The sequence below is a fragment of the Engraulis encrasicolus genome, chromosome 17, assembly GCF_034702125.1.
Source record: "Engraulis encrasicolus isolate BLACKSEA-1 chromosome 17, IST_EnEncr_1.0, whole genome shotgun sequence".
Taxonomy (NCBI): domain Eukaryota; kingdom Metazoa; phylum Chordata; class Actinopteri; order Clupeiformes; family Engraulidae; genus Engraulis; species Engraulis encrasicolus.
Window position 1 is genome coordinate 10,189,258 of NC_085873.1, and position 7,500 is coordinate 10,196,757.

The window sequence follows — 7,500 nt, forward strand, 5'->3', positions numbered from 1 at the left end:
ATGGCTTTATTTATCATAACAAATTGCTTCTCCCGCATCCCTTAATGTCCCAATAGAGCTGTCAGATGAAGACGTTGTTGGTCCCTTGCGTGTCAGGGGCCAAGGCTAGATGAGAATGAATGTGTGTGTGTGTGTGTGTGTGTGTGTGTGTGTGTGTGTGTGTGTGTGTGTGTGTGTGTGTGTGTGTGTGTGTGTGTGTGTGTGTGTGTGTGTGTGCGCTTGTGTGTGTGCGCTTGTGTGTGTACGTGTGTGTGTGTAACCAGGGCTGAATGAGGATGAAGATGAATTTCCGGCACATTTAAAATTCATTGGCTCATAAAGGGATGCAAATGTTGCCAAAATATTCAGTGGGACTGAACGCTGCGTATCTGTAATGTAAATCAGAGGAAATGCGCGGAAACATGTCGGTGGGTCTGCAGAAAGAAGATGCACTAATAAAATGTAGTTTGTGTCGGGGCAGGTGGGGTTGTGTGTTTGTGTGTGTGTGTGTGTGTGTGTGTGTGTGTGTGTGTGTGTGTGTGTGTGTGTGTGTGTGTGTGTGTGTGTGTGTGTGTGTGTGTGTGTGTGTGCATCCCTGCTCTTATACTACTCTCACTGAGCCACAAACCTAATTACGCTCAACGCCCCCTCAGGAGTCTCTCTCTCTCTCTCTCTGTCTCTCTCTCTCTCTCTCTCTCTCTCCCTCTCTCTGTCTGCCACCACCACAGGAGCAATTCCAGTTATTCAACTGTATTACCTCTAAATGGGTCAAATAGGCCTCGGCTAAGATCCTTATCATTTTAGTGCTCCGCCAATTCCCCTGGAGGCAGAAGCCCGAAACGCTTTCATACAAACAAACAAACAACCAGACACCATCCGCCAGCCGCGATGCACCGTGTTATCTCCAGTTCATTCATACCACTTTAGGGGGAGAGTGGACAATTTTCTATCTTGCTAGGGGCCCCCTCGACACTTTACTCCTACAGTGCTGGCTGCTGGTGAACCTCCAAGGATTGCGCTGCTTCTGTTTGCTTGCTGGAGGGGCGAACGAGATCAGACCCGATGACAACAGCTCCCTCCGGTTCGTGTCACTTCTGGTTTCGGCCAGGGCTGCCTCCTGTCAATATAAGGAGAGCGGAGAGGAGAGGGGAGAGTGTATCTGAAACATCTCACAGAAAGACACACACGCGCACACACATACACACACACACACACATGTGCGGGCTCAAACGCACGCGCACACACAGACACACATGCACACAGTCACACATATGCACACACACACACACGCACACTCACACGCACATACACACACTCCTGTCAATACACAAAGAGAGGGGGGAGAGAGAGGGGAGAAAGTATTCGAAGCATCACACACACACACACACACACACACACACACACACACACACACACACACACACACACACAACACAGAACTGAATACAACCTCGCACCAAATCAGGAAAACTGTGTAGACATATTGCATATTATGATATGACTACGGTGGTCAACATTGCCCTTTGAGAACGCTTTAGGATCACTGTCACACACGCTCGCAACACAATATTGATTAACTTTAAATAGTGAACTATAGCCTACCTTTCCCTCCTTGGTGCTGTTCACCGTTATTAATTCTCCCACCCTTCGAACAAGCTTCAACCGGACAGACGAGAGAAAGCTGATTTGGTTGATAACAATTAACTCTGCGAAAGCTGCGACATATGCGTGACATTATATGTCATCATTATTAGGCCTATATTACATTATGTTTTAGTGACTGGCTACGCCTATGGCTTCAGCCATGTGGGCACAGTGCCAGCAAATCCGCGCTGTGTGCTTTCTGATTGGCTTTGTTGTGGTGACCGTCGCAACACAACTTTGATTAACCAAAATCTAGTGAACGGCATACCTTCCCCTCCTTGCCGCTGCCTTCATCACTGTTAACCACTGTTCGCCGTTATTAATATCTCCACCCTTCGTGAACTTCAACTGAACAGGGAACAACTGTTCAACTCCGTAAAAGCTGATTTGATTGCCAGGCCAAGCGCTCTGAGAACAATTAACTCCGCAACGATATGTGTGCCATATTGTACATTATTTGGTGTGCTATTGGTTACGCAGCCATGGCACAGCAAATCCGTGCGCTATGTTGTGGTCACTCCATCAATCCAAGTCGCAGGCACGTCCTGTCATTGCTCAATTCACCTCGTCCACCTTGTGGCAGCCCTAGAAATAGCAGCGAACGAACAGAGCGACAGACGGACAGACGGACAGACATGCCAACACAAATCGTGCGATCACATAACCTCCTGGCGGAGGTAAATATGGTTGCCCTACGTAACTACACACAGTTGTAAAATGAAATGCTTTGGAACTAAATAGTTTATAACTAGCACACATTGCAGCAACTGGACATGACAATAAAAATTACACTTTGCCTTTTGGTTTCTCTTTTCAAAAAGTAGTAGTGTGTTCATCATTAGGAAATTGTGTGTGAAGTAGAAAGTTGTGTTCACAGCTATACAAAATGAGTGTTGTGCAATGGATTGTTTTTTGCACATACATTGGACACACATACGCACACATGCACATAGGCATGCATGGACACACACACATACGCACAAAACACACACACACACACACACAGAAATCACACACAAACACACACACACACACAGACAAAACACTCACGCACATACACACACTCATACAAAACACACATACACACACACATACAACACAAACACATACATTCTCTATCTCTATCTCTCTCTCTCTCTCTCTCTCTCTCACTCTCTCTCTCTCTCTCTCTTTCTCTCTCGTCTCGTCAAGCAAGTAGAGCAGCGAATCAGAGGAGACAGACAGGACTTCAGTCAGAAGACGGCCGGTAATAGCCTAATGGGCTTTGGATATGGATATGGGCCGACAGCGTGGATAGAGGGGTGTGTGTCAGTGTGTGTGTGTGTGTCTGTGTGCGTGCGTGAACCTATATGTGAGAGAGAGAGAGATAGACGGTAGTAGTAGTTAGTGATATTGTCTGTGCATGTGTGCGTGCCTGCCTGTGTACGTGCATGAGTGCGTGCATGCCTACATTCACATGCATGCGTGCATGTGTGGTGTGTGTGTGCATGCATGTTTGTGTGTGTGTGTGTTTTGTGCATGCGTTTGTGTGTGTGTGTCTGCGTACGTGCGTGCGTGTGTGTGTGTCCCAGGTGAGATTTTAACGTCTTACTGTAGTACAAGCTGGACCTCTCTGTCATTTGTCTCCTTTATTCTCCTCCATCTAGTCTTGCAAAAACGTCTCATTTTGACAGGCGGAGAAGAGGAGAAGAGAGGCCATTTGAATTGCAAAAAGGAGGGAGCCTACTTCATATCAAGTCAATGACATGCAAAATGGATGTTTTCAGACAGGGTACATGCGAGGTACCTCTGTAATTCCTCCTCGCCTCTTTTTTCCTCCCCCTTTCTCTTTATGTGTGTGTGTGTGTGTGTGTGTGTGTGTGCGTGCGTGCGTGCAGCGTGCGTGCCTGCGTGCCTGCGTGCCTGCGTGCGTGCGTACCACAAATAAGTAAATTATACCAAAGCAGTGTTTAGCAACTAGGGGTGGGCATAGATTATTTTTTTTAATCTAGATTAATCTCACTGTAATTTTGAAATTAATCTAGATTAATCTAGATTAATCTATATCAAAATGGCTCATTCAGAAATGGCACGCTAGCGAAATAATGCCGGAAAAAAACCCTTTTTTCCCCAAAATGCATCTCATTTTCAAAAAATGGTCATGTTGATACTTGGTGATGAAAAAAAAGGCACTGCAATATGTGCAAAGTGTGTCCAATAGGAATCATTTACAGTTATAAGATACTAAAATTTCAAAATGAATGGCGCTATAGAGGCAAATACAGATACATCTATCAAACAAATAGGCTATTTAAACAAAATGACCTTAATAGAGAGAGAGAGAGAGAGAGAGAGAGAGAGAGAGAGAGAGAGAGAGAGAGAGAGAGAGAGAGAGAGAATCTGCCACTGACTGTTAAAAAGAGCAGCGGCTCCTTTAAGAGAGGGAGGAGCTCTGCGCACAAGTAAGCTCAGCAGCCCTCAGCAGAGGCAGGCTACTGGATATGTAGAACCAACAGCACTGGCCCACGGCAATTTGGCCTAAACCTGACAGTTGTTCTCAGAGTTAGAATGCCAGAGGCGTTACAACTCGAATTTATTTCAGTTTGCAAGAAAAAAAATCAAGCGCGACAACCGCGAGTTTTATTACCGTCTGACATGAGAATATCTCACTGAGTCGCAAATGCGCGAATGCAACACAAACATTCAGCGAGAGTATATTGGCAGTTTTAGTTTGACAATCTTCAAAATGCATATCGCACGGAATATTTTGCAATTATGGCACAGGCAAGATTTCTGGAAGTTGTTTATGTGTTCCATGCAATGCGAGAGGAAATGTAGGCTATGTCGGGCTGGTAGGCTACTCACACACAATAATGTCTCTATGCTTCACCTCAAACAATAACGTCTCTTTAGTCTACCACTTATGAAAAAGCACTCAAACAACACCTACCACGGCAGAGGGATTAATGTTTTCAGCATGCAAACACTGTTCATATTTAGTAGGTCTGCTGAAGCAACAGGTGGAGAGGAGAAAGCGACTGGAGCGCAGTCTGAAAGCGTCTGTCAATGGGACGCTATGGTGATGAGCATACCAAAACCCATATTTCGAGAATAGATTAACGTACGATATTTTATTTATCGCGCGACAAGAGTCTCACATTATCGCAGCACGTTAACGCCGATAACGGCCCACCACTAGTTTAAACTAAGTTGTATACACACAAGCATGACCGATTCAGTATCACAAAATATCCTCAAACCGTAAGCTGCATTGCTGCAACGAATAGTCTCGGCAAGGTTGCCAGATGAGATGATGATTGTGTGCCCGGAAACCGCCCGATCTGGAAGACCGCTCAACTTCTGGATCTCTAATAAAACGTTCGGTGGTAGTGAGGGTGATTCCTTTCCTGGAGTGACAATATAGATGTTACGACTTCTCAAAATCTTAAAGGTGTATGCCACTATTTTGGGGATTAATACAGTTAAAATCATTGGCTGGAGTTTATAAAGGTGGTAAAGTGTCTTATTTTTCCTGTTAAGCGTTGTCTTGCTTTAACACAAGTTAAAAAGGGAGTATGTAGCTAAGCTAATGAAAGTCAATGGATCACTGTAGCATGTAGCATGCTACACGGATGCATTGACTTTCACTAGCTTAGCGACATGCTCCCTCTTTTGAATTGTCTTAAAACAAGACAACGGCTTACATGAAAAATAAGACACTTAACCACCTTTATAAACCCTGGCCAACGATTTTAACTGTATTAAGCCCCAAAATAGTGGTATACCCCTTTAAAGAAAATTATTGAAACCCACTTTGATAACGTTGTAGTCACAGTTTGAAATTGTATGCATTCCTATGGCTCACAGCTCTGATAGTCTTCACTAGGAGGAGCTATGTCCGTGGGAGGAGCCGCTGAGCGCGACAAAAACCCAAAGATGGCTGTGCCCAGTCAATCCGAAATTCTGCTAGTGCCTTGATCCGCCCGTTGCCAGCCTAGGTTAGTATAGGTCTGTGTTTCAGGCCTTCCAACAGAGGGGACACATGGGTAATTTGTCCTGACCCAGGGAGAAGGGGGCCCAAATTTGGGTTTTTGGGTTTACTCTTTATCTTCCCACATTTTGTATGTGGTGGTGTATTCTCCATTTTGTTTGCTGCTTAGGATAGGAATGTCTGCTAAATGTAATGTTGTATTTTGTTGTATTGTGTTGTGTTAAGTTTTGGTTTGTTTTTTGCTTTATTTTTTGTTTGAATTTATTGTTGTGTTGTGTTGTGTTGTGTTGTGTTGTGTCGTGTCCAGGGACTACAGATGAAAACTAGCCATGGCTGTAATCTGCCTCAAGTATTGTGCAATGTCCCTGCTAAATAAACAATAAATTATGTGCTGTGTTGTGCTGTGTTGTGTTGTGTTGTGTTGTGTTGTGTTGTGTTGTGTTGTGTTGTGTTGTGTTGTGTTGTGTTGTGTGGTGTGGTGTGGTGTGGTGTGGTGTGGTGTGGTGTGGTGTGGTGTTGTGTTGTGTTTAGCGTGTCGTCTCTAACATGCTAAATCCCTTAAGCTGTTTTTTGGTTGTGTCAGACACTTGCTTAAACACATTCAACTAATAAATCATCATCCAATAAATCTTTCAGGTACATGTACAATCAGGTACATGTACTCTAGGCTTTAATTTGGCATGGCATTTACACAGTCACAAATCAACTGTATAAGCGTCTCCTGTCTGAATGACACTCAAGTGTTGATTTGAAAGTGGCATAATGTTTAGCCCCTAGTTTTCCAGTGCATGGACAACATCCAATTTATACATTACAAAACACTGTGACCTCATGAACGACACAGACCTACCTAGCGTTCTTGGTCATTGTAAGAATGCCACAACAGGCTCACCTCCAATCACACCAGTCTGACCAGCCGGGCTGAAAACACTACGCACATCAGGCTAGTATAATAAACTGGGAGCAGCAGCATTGTGCGGACCTTTTTCTTCTTTTGTTTGATCAAGTTTAGTCCGGCACCTGTTCTAACTGGATGTGTCCGCACTCCAAACGCTACACAGAAAACAAACCCATATTGGACTAGTACAGATTGCACAGACAGGCCTGGGAGAGTAGGGAAGGTGTGTCAGACAGAGGGAAAGGCATGTCAGCTTTGCAAGATGCTGCTCCACTGCCAACCCTATGACACAAGTGTCGAACGCACAAACACACGATTTACTTCAACCTTGCTGTTTAGAAACCACCCTCGGGCCTGTCTAGGTGTCAGGACACACACGCGCGCATGCACGCACGTACGCGCGCACACACACGTGCATACACACACACACACACACACACACACACACACACACACACACACACACACACACGCATACACACACACACACACACACACACACACTTACGCACCTCAACCCACCATCCGTTCACCACCTTGTTCCACAGCTATACACACACACGTGCGCGCACGCGCGCACGCACACGCACACACCTCAACCCACCACCCGTTCACCATCCGCTCACCTCTGTGCTCCACACACACACACACACACACACACACACACACACACACACACACACACACACACACACACACACACACACACACACACACACACACACACACACACCAATCCAATCCATCCCTCATCCAGCCTGCTCCGCTCCTGCCTTTACTCTTTCATCAGTAAATCCTGATGGAAGCCTGCGTGCAGGTAATCCATAATCCGGCTGCTGAAACGCCGTAAGAACATTCTTTCAGGGGAGATCGAGATGAAGCTAGGCTACTCCCACAGACATTCATCCTACCTACCCCCAACTCAAACCCTGACAAGACATCCCCACCCACACACACGCGCGCGTACAGAGACACATGTGGACACACACATATGGGCGTATAGATATAG